General features: G+C 40.0%; 1 protein-coding gene across 1 annotated transcript in view; it reads left to right on the forward strand.

The window, feature by feature from the left end:
• Window positions 1-15,109, forward strand: part of IL20RA (interleukin 20 receptor subunit alpha) — a 30,619-nt gene that overhangs the window by 2,239 nt on the left and 13,271 nt on the right.

Raw genomic sequence — 15,109 nt, forward strand, 5'->3', positions numbered from 1 at the left:
TCATCGGTTTATGTTGTTCATTATAATCCACAAATGAGTGAGAGCATGTGATATTTATCTTTCTCTGACTGACTTATTTCACTTAGCATAATGCTCTCCAGCTCCATCCATGCTGTTGCAAATGGTAGGAGTTCCTCCCTTTTTACAGCAGCATAGTATTCCATTGTGTAGATGTGCCACAGTTTTTTAATCCATTCATCTGCTGATGGGCACTTAGGCTGTTTCCAAATCTTAGCTATGGTGAATTGTGCTGCTATGAACATAGGGATGCATATATCCTTTCTGATTGGTGTTTCTGGTTTCTTGGGATATATTCCTAGAAGTGGGATCACGGGTCAAATGGAAGTTCCATTTTTAGTTTTTTGAGGAAACTCCATACTGTTCTCCACAGTGGCTGCACCAGTTTGCATTTCCACCAGCAGTGAACGAGGGTTCCTTTTTCTCCACATCCTTGCCAGCATTTGTCATTTGTTGATTTGTTGATGATAGCCATTCTGACAGGTGTGAGATGGTACCTCATTGTCATTTTGATTTGCATCTCTCGGATGATTAGTTACTTTGAGCATGTTTTCATATGTCTCTGGGCTTTCTGAATGTCCTCTTTCAAAAAGTGTCTATTTAGGTCTGTTGCCCATTTTTTGATTGGGTTGTTTATCTTCCTTTTGTTAAATTGTATGAGTTCCCTATAAATGTTGGAGATTAAATCTTTATCGGAGATATCATTGGCAAATATGTTCTCCCATGCAGTGGGTTTTCTTGTTGTTTTGTTGATGGTTTCTTTTGCTGTGCAGAAGCTTTTTATTTTGATATAGTCCCATTTGTTTATTTTCCCTTTAGTTTCCGTTGCGTCTAGGAGCTGTGTCAGTGAAGAAATTCCTTCGGCATATATCTGAGATTTTGCTACCTGTGTGCTTGTTTTATTTTTTTTTTTGCATTTCTTTGTTTGTTATTGAATTGTATGCGTTGTTTATTGTATTTTTTTATATTAATCCCTTATCGGGTATTTGATTTGCAAATATTTTCTCCCATTTAGGTTGCCTTTTCACTTTGTTAATGATTTCCTTTGTTGTGAAAAGTTTTTTTTAGTTTGATGTAGTCCCACTTGTTTAGTTTTGCTTATGTTTCCCTTGCCTTTAGTGTCAGGTCCAAAAAAAAAATCAAGATTGTCAAAGAGCTCACGTTGTGTGTTTTTCTAGAAGTTACATTCAAGTCTTTAATCCATTTGAGTTAATTTTTGTGTACGGCATAAGATAGTGAGCCAGTTTCATTCTTTTCCATGTGGCTATCTAGTTTTCTCAACAACATTTGTTGAAAAAAAACATCCTTTCCCCATTGTATGTTCTTGGCTCCTTTGTCATAAAACAATTGACCATATATGTGTGGGTTTATTTCTGGGCTCTCCATTCTGTTCCATCTATAATAATAAAAGTGTAATATACAAATCGACTGAACGGCCGATGAACGGCTGAACAGTGGAACGACTGTCTGGATGACCACGCTATGACACCCACTGGCACCAGGCCAGCCAAGGCAGGTGCAATGCGATTGGTTGGGGGCCCTGCCATTACCCCATGATTGCCCTGCAGAGGGAGGTCCAGGCCACCGGCCAGCGGAGCAATCAATCAGGGGCTCCTGGACTGCAAGAGGACGCTGGCCGGGCTGAGGGACCCCTCCTCCACAAGTGCATGAATTTCATGCACCGGGCCTCTAGTTGATCTAGAGCAGTGGTTCTCAACCTTCCTAATGCCTCGACCCTTTAATACAGTTCCTCATGTTGTGGTGACCCCCAACCATAAAATTATTTTCGTTGCTACTTCATAACTGTAATTTTGCTACTGTTATGAATTGTAATGTAAATATCTGATATGCAGGATGTATTTTCATTGTTACAAATTGAACATAATTAAAGCATAGTGATTAATCACAAAAACAATATGTAATTATATATGTGTTTTCTGATGGTCTTAGGCGACCCCTGTGAAAGGGTCGTTCGACCCCCCAAAGGGGTCGCGACCCACAGGTTGAGAACCACTGATCTAGAGTCTGTTTTTATGCCAAATGCCATACTATTTTGATTATTATAGCTTTGTAATATAGTTTGAAATCAGGAAGCATGATACCTTCAGCCTTGTTCTTCTTTTTCAAGATTGCTTTGGCTATTTGGGATCTTTTGTGGTTGCATACAAATTTTAGATTTGTTTATTCTATTTTTCTGAAAAATGCCATTATGATTTTGATAGGGATTGCATTGAATATGTAGATTGCTTTGAGTAACATGACATTTAAACAGTATTAATTCTTCTAGTCCATTAGCATGGAATAGCTTTCCATTTATTTGTGTCCTTTTTAATTTCTTTCTTTGATTTCTTATAATTTTCAGGGTACAGCTCTTTTACTTTCTTGGTTAAATTTATTCCTAGGTTTGATCCAATTGGGAATGGATTGTTTCCCTAGTTTCTCTTTCTGCTAGTTCATTGTTAGTGTATAAATTTTGAATATTAATTTTATACCCTGCAACTTTGTTTTTTGATTCTAACAGTTTTTTGTGTTTTTTTTCTTTTTTGATGGATCCTTTAGGGTTTTCTATCTCTAAAATCATGTCATCCACAAATAATAAATTTTACTTCTTCCTGTCCAATTTGGAAGCTTGTTATTTCTTTTTCTGTCCAATTGTTGTGGCTAGGCTTTCCAATGATATGTTGAATAAAAGTCTCAAGAACAATGCTTGAGATTATTTCAATCTTCCTAAATTTATTGAGACTTGTTCTATGGCCTGATCTATATGATCTGTCCTGGAGAAGGTCCCATGTGCACTTGAGAAGAATGTGCATTCTGCTGCTTTTGGATGGAATGCTCTGTACACAGCTATTAAATGTATGTGTTCTAATGTATTGCTTAAGGCTCATGTTTCTTTATTGATTTTTCTGTCTGGATGATAAATCCATTTATGTGAGTGGGGTATTAAAGTCCCCTACTAATATTGTGTTGCTGTTAATTTCTCCCTTTATGTCTCTTAATATTTGCTTTATATATTTAAGTGCTCCTATGTTGCGTATGTAAATACAGTTGACTTTGAACAAAATTTCCAAATCTTTCCGAAATCCCCAAAGAGGGAAAAAATATAGAGTTTATTATGTCTATGAACAACTGAACCTACCTTTAGTTTTGGAGCTTTAGAATACAGTCTAAATATTACTACTACATTTATGCTTATTTAAACTAATATACTATAATAAACACAGTGAGGGTATTTGTTGATGTGTCTCTTCTTTGGTATTAAAAACAGCAGCATTGGATATTTTGTTTTACTGAGACATTATTCTAGGACATACTTAATATACACATATGATTCCAGTTTAACTAATTAAACTTATTATTATTATTTTTTAAACTTTGTATTTGAACTAATATGAGTCTTACAGAAAAGTTGCAGAAATAGTATAAAGTTCCCATAAATCACTCACCTAGTTTCCTCCAATTTCCACATCTTATGTAACATTGTACAATGTTCAGAACCAGCAAATTAACAGTGGTTTAATATATTTACTAAACTGTGGACCTTGCTTGAATTTCACCAATTTTCCAACCAATGCCTCTTTTCTGTTCCAGGATCCCACATTACATTAATTGTCATGCCACCTTTGTCTCCTCCCATCTGTGACAGTTCCTCGGCCTTTCTTTGCTTCCAGGTCCTTGACACTTTTGAAGAATTCTAGTCACCTTTTCCTTAGAATGTCCCTCAATTTGGGTTTGACGTTTCCTCGTGATCAGAGTGAGGTTATTTCTTTTGAACAAGAATACCATCCATATTATGTTGTCTTTCCCAGTGCAGCATACCAAAGCAATTATGATATCAATATGTGTTTTGTGTTTTTTACTGGTGATATTAACCTTGATCACTTGGTTAATTAAGGTGGTGTCTGGAGGGTTTCTCACTGTAGAGTTCATATTTTCCACTTTGTGATTAGTAAATACCTTGTGAGAAAATACTTTGAGATCATGCAAATATCTTGTTTCTCCTCAAACTTATACCCACTAATTTTAGTATCCACCAGTGAATGTTGACTGCAATAACTATTATGACTAATGGTGATTTTTTTGTTTCCCTCTTTCCTTCTCCATATTAACTGGAATTCTGTTGCAAGGAAAAGCTGTTAACTTCTCCCCCACTTATTTATTTATTTGATTGTTTAAATGTGTCAATAAGGACTCATTAACATTTACTTTATTCTTTGAGTTATAATCCAATACAATTATATCTGCTGCTCAAATTGTTCCAGCTTTAGCTCTTAAAAGCTCTTTTAGTTTGGCTCCTCCTGCCTCTACTTCTCTGAGGGGTACCTTGACTACAAAATCCTCACTCTTGCTCCAACAAGGACTCTATTCATACTATAGCTAACTATCCATATAATTCCAAGCCAGTCCTCCTCCTCCATTTTAGATTAAAATATATAGGTTGTAAAAGGTCCACTAAGCTATGTACTAAATGCTCTATCTTGTTATTTTAAAAATTGGCTCATAGCTTTTAAGCACAAAATAGAATATCACATGCAGTTCAGGAGCAAATAATATAGGGAAATGAGGTGTTTGAGGTGAATGATCAGATTTAATGGAAAAGAATTACCTTCATACCCCATGCATCAATTCTGAGTTTTTAAAAGTTAAAATATAACTTGATACAATATGATTTTAAAATAATCTTATTTTGAGCACTTTTTGTTCATTCATTCATACAATGCCATTCATTCATTTATACAGTATCACTCATTCATACATTTCAGGAACTGTTCTAGGCATTCAGATGAACAAGAAAACAAGGTCTCTTTCTTCATGGAGCCTTTAGTCTCAGACAGATTAATACATCTATATATATAAAAGCCTAACTGACTGTTACGACCGGACAACTGGATGACCAAATGGTCGGCCCGTAGCTATGATGCGCACTGACCACCAGGGGGCAGACACTCAATGCAGGACCTGCCCCCTGGTGGTCAGTGCGCTCCCACAGCCAACCTCCCATGGCCCCTCCCCCTGGCCAGCCCCAATTGGCCCTAATTGGGACTGGGTGAGACGGCCCTGATCAGCCCCGATCACCAGCCAGGCGAGGGACTCCACCTGTGCACGAATTCGTGCACTGGGCCTCTAGCTGAAGTATAAATACCAGAATTGAGGAAACCAAGCTTATTTAGAAGCACAGAACAAGGCAATTGATCTCATTTAAGGGTTAGGCAGAGCTTCCTATGAAAAGGGTCCCTTAAACTGAGACTTATAAAAAGTGCTGGTGTGTGCATGTTGGGGGGGGGGGAGGAGGGGTGATGCCAATATATGTCACATCACATCACATTCACTCTACTTGAGGAGAAACTGTGCATTGAAAAGAAATGATATATCCGAGTAAATGTCTTACTATGAATAAATACTTCAAAGGCTTTTAGGAAAACACATAAATTCGATTAATAGTCATGGATAGGCTGCCATCTAGCCACATTATGCAAAATATTTATAATTCAGTATAAATTTATATCTTTTCATTTAAAATATTTGCAAGAAAATAAAGCTAAATTCTGCTTTAATCATATTCTATCCATAAACGACTAGGTAGTTAATATTCCTTTTTAACACATACATTTCTTTCCTATACAACTACAGATCAGCAAACAAAACCTGACAAGTGGCAAAATACCATAAAAAGGATGATATTTCTGAGGGTGGTACCAAGTAGGTAGGAGTAAGGACCTTTGTAGCTGCAGACCTCAAGGTCATTGGCAGCCTCAAAGAATCATTGTGGTCTGCGGCTCTTTGCAAATACTGAGTCAAACCACAAATAATTATCAAAAAGCACATATGTTACAGCTGTGGTTTGCTAAGTTAGAATTGGTGTCCTACGTGCTATTTCCCACTTCCTGCATAAATACAGTCCTTTGAAGGCTCTGTTTGCTTTAATGAGCATGAGCAAAGGGAATATCTTAATTGATTCATTCTCCTAGTTGTTCCTGGATAAGTTCCTTTGTTGTCAGTCTTTGGCTCTTCTACATGGGTGGTCTATCCATTGTTGCTCTGCTTTTATCTTGACCAATGTTTTTGTTGTATATTTTTTACATCTTTATGGCAAGAATGTACCTCAAGAGCTGATCTTCAGCAAGGCCTATGTGGAAGCCCTGTTCATTTCATTACCTTTAGTAATACAACTTTATCAAGGTACTAGAGATTCGTGCAATAGGCCTTCCCTTCCTCTGGCTTCTGGCACCGGTTTTCCTCCGGCACCCGGGACCCAGGCCTTCGCTCCGGCCGGAGCCTTCAGTCTTCGCTCCGCCGCTTCACCCCTATGTATGCAAATTAACCGCCATCTTTGTTGGGTTAATTTGCATACTCTCCTGATTGGCTGGTGAGCATAGCGGAGGGATGGTTAATTTACATGTTTGTCTATTATTAGGTAAGATAATTCAACCCTGAAGAGGTCTGATTCTACTCCCAGTCTCCTTCAAAACATCAAAGCATCTACTTGTCACTACAGAGAAAAGTCAGCCTATTAAAAACTATTTCACCTTTCTGACAGTGTTTTTGATGGCTACTGTATACTTCCATCTTCATCTTGTTGATTGGAAGTCTGAGATCACATGACCAACCTCATTTGCCTCAAAATCACAATTAACAATGAACAGAAGGCAATACTGTTACTTATTTTCAAGTCACCACTAGATAATTTCTTCCAAGTCTCTATGAAATAATTATTATTAAACATCTTACTTTTTCTATTAATTTTTTCTCACATTTTTATCTTGTTGATTTTTATCTTTGAAAATTTCAAGTGATGAAGGTGTTATGGAATAATTAACATTACTTTTGTGAAGATAAAAAGTTGTGAAAATGATTTGAAAAATAAACTGGATGATGTATATCAATATTTAATAAACACCTACTGATTGAATTTGGAGTTCCCAACTGCTATTCTTTCCAGTACTTTAGTAGCCCCAATTAGTCTTTGGCTCTGTTCATTCTTTTATGTTTTTCCTTCCGAAGCAAGTTATCAAGTCGTAGATACTCCAATCCACATTCCAATTTACTTTTCCCCAGTTACTATGATATGCATTACAATCAAGATACTTTGGAAATAGAAAAATGTGGAGAAAATCAAGTCCCTGCCCTCAAAAAGCTAATTTTCAAAAGGCAAGGGAAGGGAAGACATTCATAAAGAGATGACTAAGGTAGTAGGACTGGTTTTGTAACAAACAGTAGGTCTGACATATACATATTAATGATGGTATCTTCAAAATAGGTATATTAGGAGGCTATGCAAAAAAATCTCACAACAATGAATTTCTTAAACTCCTTTTTTCAGAGTTACAGGTAGAACCTGGTATACGTTGGCCAGAATAACCCATTAAGTGGCAAATCTTCATCTTTGATATGTGGATTTAATTTCAAAAGCATTCAGAGGCACTTCCAACGAACTTGGGTAATTATACGGGGAAATGCTATGTTGGGCAAAAACGAGGTGTGACTATAAAATAATGAAATGGAATTTTTTACATGTTTGTTAAATACCTCCAAAGATAATTGCAGCTGAAGGGCAGCATGACTCAAATGCCGTGAGCTGAGCAGTACCATGGGGGTAATCATGAACATTCCCAAGGGTACTCTTTGATGGGTAAACTCCAATACATTTATTTTAAAAAGTAGTCTCTCGTAAAGCCCTACATGCTATCAAGCACCATCTGCAATCTATATATATAAAAAGCCAGCATCTGGAACAACTGGAAACGACCGATGACCAGTCGCTACGATGCCCAGTCGCTACGATGCCCACTGTTGCCAGTGAACTGGCCTGATCGGGGGTGGGGCAGCCGGCCGACCTCCTGCAGCTCCTCCCCCCCATCAGCCCCACCCCAATGGGTCCCCACCACCCTGATCAGCCCGCAGCCCTTCCCCCTGGCCAGCTCCACCCCCAATCAGCCCCCCCACACCAATCGGGGGTGGGGCTGGCTGGCCAACCTCCACAGCCCCTCCCCCAGCCCCATTTGGGGGCAGGGCCAGCCGGCCCAAAACCCCTCCCCATGGCCAGCCCCATCCCTAATCAGCCCCTCCACCCCAATCGGGGGTGGGGCCTGCCAGCCAATCACCCACGGTCCCTCCCCCCAGCTGTCCCAGCCCTGATCGGGCCCTGATCGGGGTGGGCCCACTGGCCAACCTCCTGCCATCTACTCCTCCAAACAGGCCCGGCCCCGATCCGCCGATTGGGGCTGGGCCAGCCGGACCCCATCCATGCATGAATTCATGCACTGGGCCTCCATTATTCAATAACAAGCTATAACAAAAGGAAAATTAACACTGAGAGGGGACACTAAGCTAAATGATGGGACTTACAAGATATAACTAACAATCATTACTTGGAAGTTCATTAAATGGACATCTCCTTGTGGACCCCTCACAGCTTTGTTATAACAGAGGCCATTGTAAGTACCCACAATTCAAGGGGACACACTCAAGTATCCCTCTATTGCTCAAGCCCATACTCTGGTCAGAGAGCTCAAAGGGAACCCAGAGGCCCTGACCCTCTGTGTGGCCTTCTGAGTTCAACTTTTCCAAGACCAGACTGTTACCCAGATGATTGTCAGAAATGCCTGCTTTCTTTAGTGGAGACTGTGTATACCCTACATATCACCACAGTATCATCATATTTTAGTTGCTAAAATAGTACAAGCCAGTGTTCATTACATGGATGCACACCTGGAGGAACAAGGGGTCTTTAGTCCAAAAGATAGTATAGGAGGAGAGCACCAAAATTGTAAAGGCACACAACAGCAGGGCAAGTTAGGATATTGCAGGTAATTTGGTGTGGCTGTGAACATGGCGCATTTGGCAGAATTGCAAAAGGAGTGGTCAGACAAGCTCATGAAGAATCTTGTATTTCAAACCAAAGTTGTAATGGTACAGCATTCTCAGAAGAAACTACGTGTGTCAATCGAACAGCTTTATGATTTGGGATGTGAAATCAATTAATTATCAGAGAGAATCAAAGTTATACTTTCTGTCCCTGAACCTATGTGTGCGTGTGTGTGGGGGGGCGGGGGGGGGGAATGCTGTTGTTACCCATACATTGTCCCTTGACTCCTGATATCAGTGTGGGTGTAACATATTTTCACTCCGGTGTTCATTAAATTATCTTATCAGTACAGGCAGGTTGGAAAAATGACTTACCTCAACTGGAATGTTTATTCATTCCTTCTCTATGTTTTCCAAACTTGAAACAAACACTGTGCCTACAAACTGCAAAGATTTAAAAACCACAAGAAGGTACTAGTTGCCAATTCTTTTTCTTTCTCAAATGTCCTATTTCGCCCCTTTGAAAAAGTGCTAATTCTATTTTTTATCACGGCTTTGCATCATCAAAACAGGTAAAATCTTGATAAATCCTCACCTGTTAATTTAGCTTTCACAGCATAGCAGCTCTGCTCCATTAGGAGGTCCTGTTGTTTCTACTTTGTAAATAGAGCTCTGAGCTGCCCACCCATCCCCATATCCACAGCCAGCATCTGGGGGCAAGCTCAGCCCGCCTCACTGGGGCAGCTGGAGTTATGGTGCTACTGGTCTCTCCACTTCTAGTCTTGCCCCCGTCCAGTCTTTTCTCCCTTCAGCAGTGAAGTAATCCATTCGAACTAAAAATAGGCCATGGCTTCTCCTGATGATAAGGCTTCAATACTCTCCCACTAAATTTCAATACTCGCTACACCAAATTACCTGCAATATCCTAACTTGCCCTGCTGTTGTGTGCCTTTACAATTTTGGTGCTCTCCTCCTATAGTATCTTTTAGACTAAAGACCCCTTGTTCCTCCAGGTGTGCATCCATTTAATGAATACTGGCTTGAACTATTTTAGCAATAAATTTCAGGTATAATCTAGGGCTCACAAAGAAGGGGATCTAGCTTCTGTACTTCTTCCATTTCATCTTGGCCACTCTCCTCCTTTTTCATGGTGGGGCTGCCCCTGGATGATATTTCGATTGATTGACAGGGGATGATTCAAAACTGATAGCTTTTCTGCCTATGCAATCAGAAAGATAATGTCGATCCACATAAAGAATGTGCAGGGCTAAAAAGCTGGGATATTCTTTCCCCAAAAATAGTGTATAAAACAGTAATATCTATTAGGAAATGTTTCTATGAAAGCCATTTACTACTCTCAGTGTATTTACACTGACCTTAACTAAGAATTTACTGAAATCCTTGTCAGTGTATTTACAATGACCTTAACTAAGAATTGGTCTTTTTTTAAAAAATCCAAAACATTGTTGCTGTGATCTTTACTTGCTACTGAAAGGCTAATAGGTATCCAGTCTTCTCACTAGGTTTTTTACTTTCTTTATAAATAAAAAGTTGACCTATTTAAAAGGACACCTGTTCAAGATTGTTAAAGCAGGAGTCATTTATAACATGATTGGGAATGGAGGGGCCATATTTTTTTCTTCCAGTTTAATTTCCTTTTTTTAATTTAATTTTTTATTTTAGTGACTAAACTATCTTAGTTTCTTTTATTTTTAGAATCTTTGTTTTATGAGCTATCTATTGCTGTGTAACAAGGTACCTCAAAACTTAGCAGCTGAATACAACAAGCATTCTCTCAGAGAGTTTCCGAGGAGGAGTCTGGTGATGGCTTGGTTGGGTGGTTCTGGCTCAGGGTCTCTCATGAGAGTACTAGAGGCCCAGTGCACTGGAGTGGGGTCTCTCAGCCCCCTTTCTCAGCCCCCATCTTGGGGATGCCCAACTGATGGCTCCCTGTAGGGTACGGGCCTAAGCCAACAGTCGGACATCCTTAGCACTGCCGTGGATGCAGGAGAGGCTCCCGCCACCACCGCTGCACTCGCCAGCTGACTGAGAGGTGCTCCCCCTGTGTGAGCGCACTGACCACCAGGTGGCAGCTCCTGTGTTTAGCGTCTACTCCCTGGTGGTCAGTGCGCATCATAGTGACCAGTCCTTCCGTCGTTCAGTCGATTTGCATATTAGCCTTTTATTATATAGGATAGTCAAGTGATAGTTTGGGGCTACAGTCATCTGAAGGATCCACTTCTAAGCTCACCAATATGCCTCTTGGAAGGAGGCCTCAATCCATGAGAGGAAAGCAAGATAGAAGCCTCAGTGTCTTTTATAACCTAATCTTGGAAATGATGTACCATCATCTCTGTCATATGCTATTGGTCATACAGACCAACCCAGATACAGTGTGGGAGGAGTCTATACAGGTTGGGAATGCCAGCTGGAGGGAGTAACTGAGGGCCATCTTGCAGGCGGACTATTGAAATTGTGGTGATACAAATGATTTACCCACAATGTGGACTTTGCAGGGGAGATGTATACATATTTCACAATTTCTTTCCAAAATATAGAATGGCATGATGAAAATATTGCTTAATGTTTTAATATTATTTTCACATTATTAATTCCCTTTATCTAACCTATTATTACTACAGTTTGCCAAAATTTTGATAATTGGCATAGCATTTCTAGAGAATTATTTAAATAACTAGAGGCCCGGTGCACAAAAATTTGTGCACTCGGGGGTAGGGGGTCCCTCAGCCCAGCCTGTGCCCTCTCGCAATCTGGGACCCCTCGGGGTAACCACTTGCTGGCTTAGGCCTGCTCCCCGGGGGATTGGGCCTAAGCTGGCAGTCAGACATCCCTCTGGCAGCCCAGCAGCCCTCGGGGGATGTCCACTTGCCAGCAGGGAGCAGACCTAAGCTGCAGTCAGACATCCTTAGCGCTGCTGAGGAGGCAGGAGAGGCTCCCACCACCACTGCTGTACTGGCAGCCATCAGCCTGGCTTGTGGCTGAGCAGAGCTCCCCACTATGAGAGCACACTGACCACCAGAGGGCAGCTCCTGCATTGAGTATCTGCCCCCTGGTGGTCAGTGTGTGTCATAGTGACCAGTCATTCCCAGTCTTTCTGCTGTTAGGGTCAGTTTGCGTATTACCCTTTTACTATATAGGATAGAGGCCTGGTGCACGGGTGAGGGCCAGCTGGTTTGCCCTTCTATAGCTGTCACTGGAGCTGAGAGCTGGCTCCAGCTCTGAGGCCGTTGCCGGCTGAAAGCAGGTATCTGGGTTTGTTTAGCTTCTATAATTGCAACATTGTTGCTTCCGGAGCTCAGAGCTGGGCCACAGCAGGTGGAGAACCTTGGCTTCCTCCATTACTGGAGCAAGCAAGCCTCATGTTCACTTCAGCTGCGTGGCTGCTGGCCGCCATCTTTGTTGGCAGTTAATTTGCATATCCTGCTGATTAGCCAATGGGAAGCGTAGCAGAGGTATGGTTAATTACCATGTTTGTCTATTATTAGATAGGATTACAAAACATTAAACAAAATGTCTGTTGGAATGTTAATGATTGGCAGCACATTCCAAAATACAGTTCATTTCAAAACAATTTGCTTTGTTTCCTCATGACAGTGACCAAGAAATTTGAATTAAATTAAAATAAACAATCCTTTTTTTAAATTGTAAGTTATTGCTTAAAACTTTTTGGGTATATATTAGGCATCTTGAGAGTTCTGCTGATTATTTACTTATTTTAAAAGATGAACAGAAACCAATGTTTTAGAAGATAAAGATTTGTATAGATTAAAGTGAGAAAATATGCCTAACTTATGTTTTATATTTCCAAACTCAAGTTGCCACAAACCAGACTACTGTAGTTCCTTATCAGATAGTTCTGTGGAACCATGTGTTGGTAATACCTTATATCTATGATATTATAACGCATAGCCTATTTTCATTTTCATTCTTACAGGATGCTAACCACTCCTCACATGTTAGTGTCAACTAAACATGTAGAACCACATGTAGCTTTTTATTTTATTATGTATGTGTGTGTGTGTATAGATATATAGATATGTAGATATATAGATATATAGATATATAGATATGTAGATATTTTAATCTTCATCCGAGGATTTTTTTTTATTGATTTTTAGAGAGAGAGGAACAAAATGGTAAAGACAGAGAGAAATATCAATGTGCGAGAAACACATTGATTGGTTGTCTCCTGCACGCACCCTGACCAGGGCTCAGGCCAGGGAGGAGCCTGTAACCGAGATACATGCCCTTGACCGGAATCAAACCCAGAACCCTCTGGTCCGCAGGCCGAAACTCTATCCCCTGAGCCAAACCGGCTAGGACACATGTAGCATTTTAAATCTGGAAATATCGTTAGGATTTTTATATTAAAAGTGTCTCTCACTTTTGAAAGGTTGGGAAATACTATACTCCATGCTGCTGCCATCCCACGTCCTCTGTCTCATCCTCAAGAATATGATTAAAATTTCAAACCTTGTGATAGCACAGAGCAGTGTTAAGTCATTGACCATTACTCACCGAATATAACCTCAAGAAAAAGCCAATACCAGTTGATACAGTATGGTTCCGAAGACTTAGAAGAATAGAAGGGCATGAAAGAAGGGCATCAGGCAGGCTGTGTCATTTTGAGATCTTCTTTACTCCTCCTACACATACCCACACAGTGATCCGTTGATAGTGCTTCTCTTTGGGTATTTAATTTCTTAAAAAATGAAACTAAGTTATTAAAAAATGATCAAGGTTAAAAGTAGAAGTCATTACAAATATAACACATGCACACACAAACACACTCAACTGTCTATATTTTGGTTACTCTGCCACATTAAAGAGATTATTTAGGTTTAGCATCAGGGTCATATAAAAAGTTTAACTTTAAAGTAAAATTTTTTTCTTTCTTTTCATTTGGCTTGTGAAATTAAAATACATTGAATAGAGTTAGTCTTAGCCAAGGATTAACACAAGCATAAAGCTAATTCCTTTCTCTGACATGAATTCCAATTTATGTATATAGGAATTATGGGACTTGAGCCAAGACTGGACTAGACCGCAGTAACTTAGCTAAATTTTATTTCCTAATTTTGATTTTCAGTACTGAAATTTGATTCTTTCGAAGTGCATTGACTAGAATATGCATATTTGTGATGGGATAAGTTTTTCAGAAAATTTGATTATTACTCAGTATACTTTATGATCTCTCCAATAGTTTAAATTAATATTTTGATTATTACATGTTACCACTGAATTTCTTCACTTATTTTAACTCACGGATTTTCCTTATTTTCTTTTATAAGAGATTATCCTTCACTTTCCTTTTGCCCTTTTCTAATTGTTTTGGAGTTTCTCAATTCTTTATCCTTTCTGTACAGAGGATTTCTACAAATTAATCCTCCAGATACAGTTTTTCTTAGATCACAGTTATGTGAGCTTATCAGTGTTTGATTAAATAAATTGTCTTCTTTTCCTGGTTTCTTTTCTAATCCTTGCTTTACACATACTTGTTAGTAAAGCTAATCAGTTCTAAAACTCTGGTCTTTCAGCAGCATCAATTCTAAGTTTTATTTCTATATCTAATAATGGGATTATTTAGTTATCTGCTGGTGCATAAACAACTACCCCCAAATTGTGGTTTGAAACAATTATTTCTCACAATTCTGAGTATTAACGGGGGCAACAGCTGGATGGTTCTTTTGCTGGTCTCCTTCCAAGTCTCTCATGCAGCTTCCGTGGGGCTGGAACACCGTGTTTCTCCTGGCCCCTTGATTGACAGGCTGGGCTCAGCCCGGACAACTGAACTTCTCCCTCGTCACATGGCCTCAGCACATGGAGTTCCCAGCAGGTAGCCCCACTTCTACGTGGCAGCTCAGGGCTTCCCAGAGGCAAAAGTGGAAGCTCTGCCCTAACTGGTTTGGCTCAGTGAATAGAGCGTCGGCCTGCGACTGAAGGTCCTGGGTTCGATTCTGGGTCAGGGCACATGCCTGGGTTGCAGGCTCGATTCCCAGTAGGATGCGTGCAAGAGGCAGCCAGTCAATGATTCTTTCTCATCATTGATGTTTCTGTCTCTCTCTCCTTTCCTCTCTGAAATCAATAAAAATATATTTTATTTTTTTAAAAATAGTGGAAGCTGCCAGGCCTTAAGGCTTAACCCCAGAGTCACTTCTGCCACAATCTGTGGGTTGAAGAGAGTCAGTGTCCGCTCAGGTTCAGTTTGGGAGGATATACACAGGGCGCCGGTACCGGAAGGCCATACTGGACACCAGCTACCAGA

The sequence above is a fragment of the Myotis lucifugus genome, unplaced genomic scaffold (assembly GCF_000147115.1).
Source record: "Myotis lucifugus unplaced genomic scaffold, Myoluc2.0 scaffold_11, whole genome shotgun sequence".
Taxonomy (NCBI): Eukaryota; Metazoa; Chordata; class Mammalia; order Chiroptera; family Vespertilionidae; genus Myotis; species Myotis lucifugus.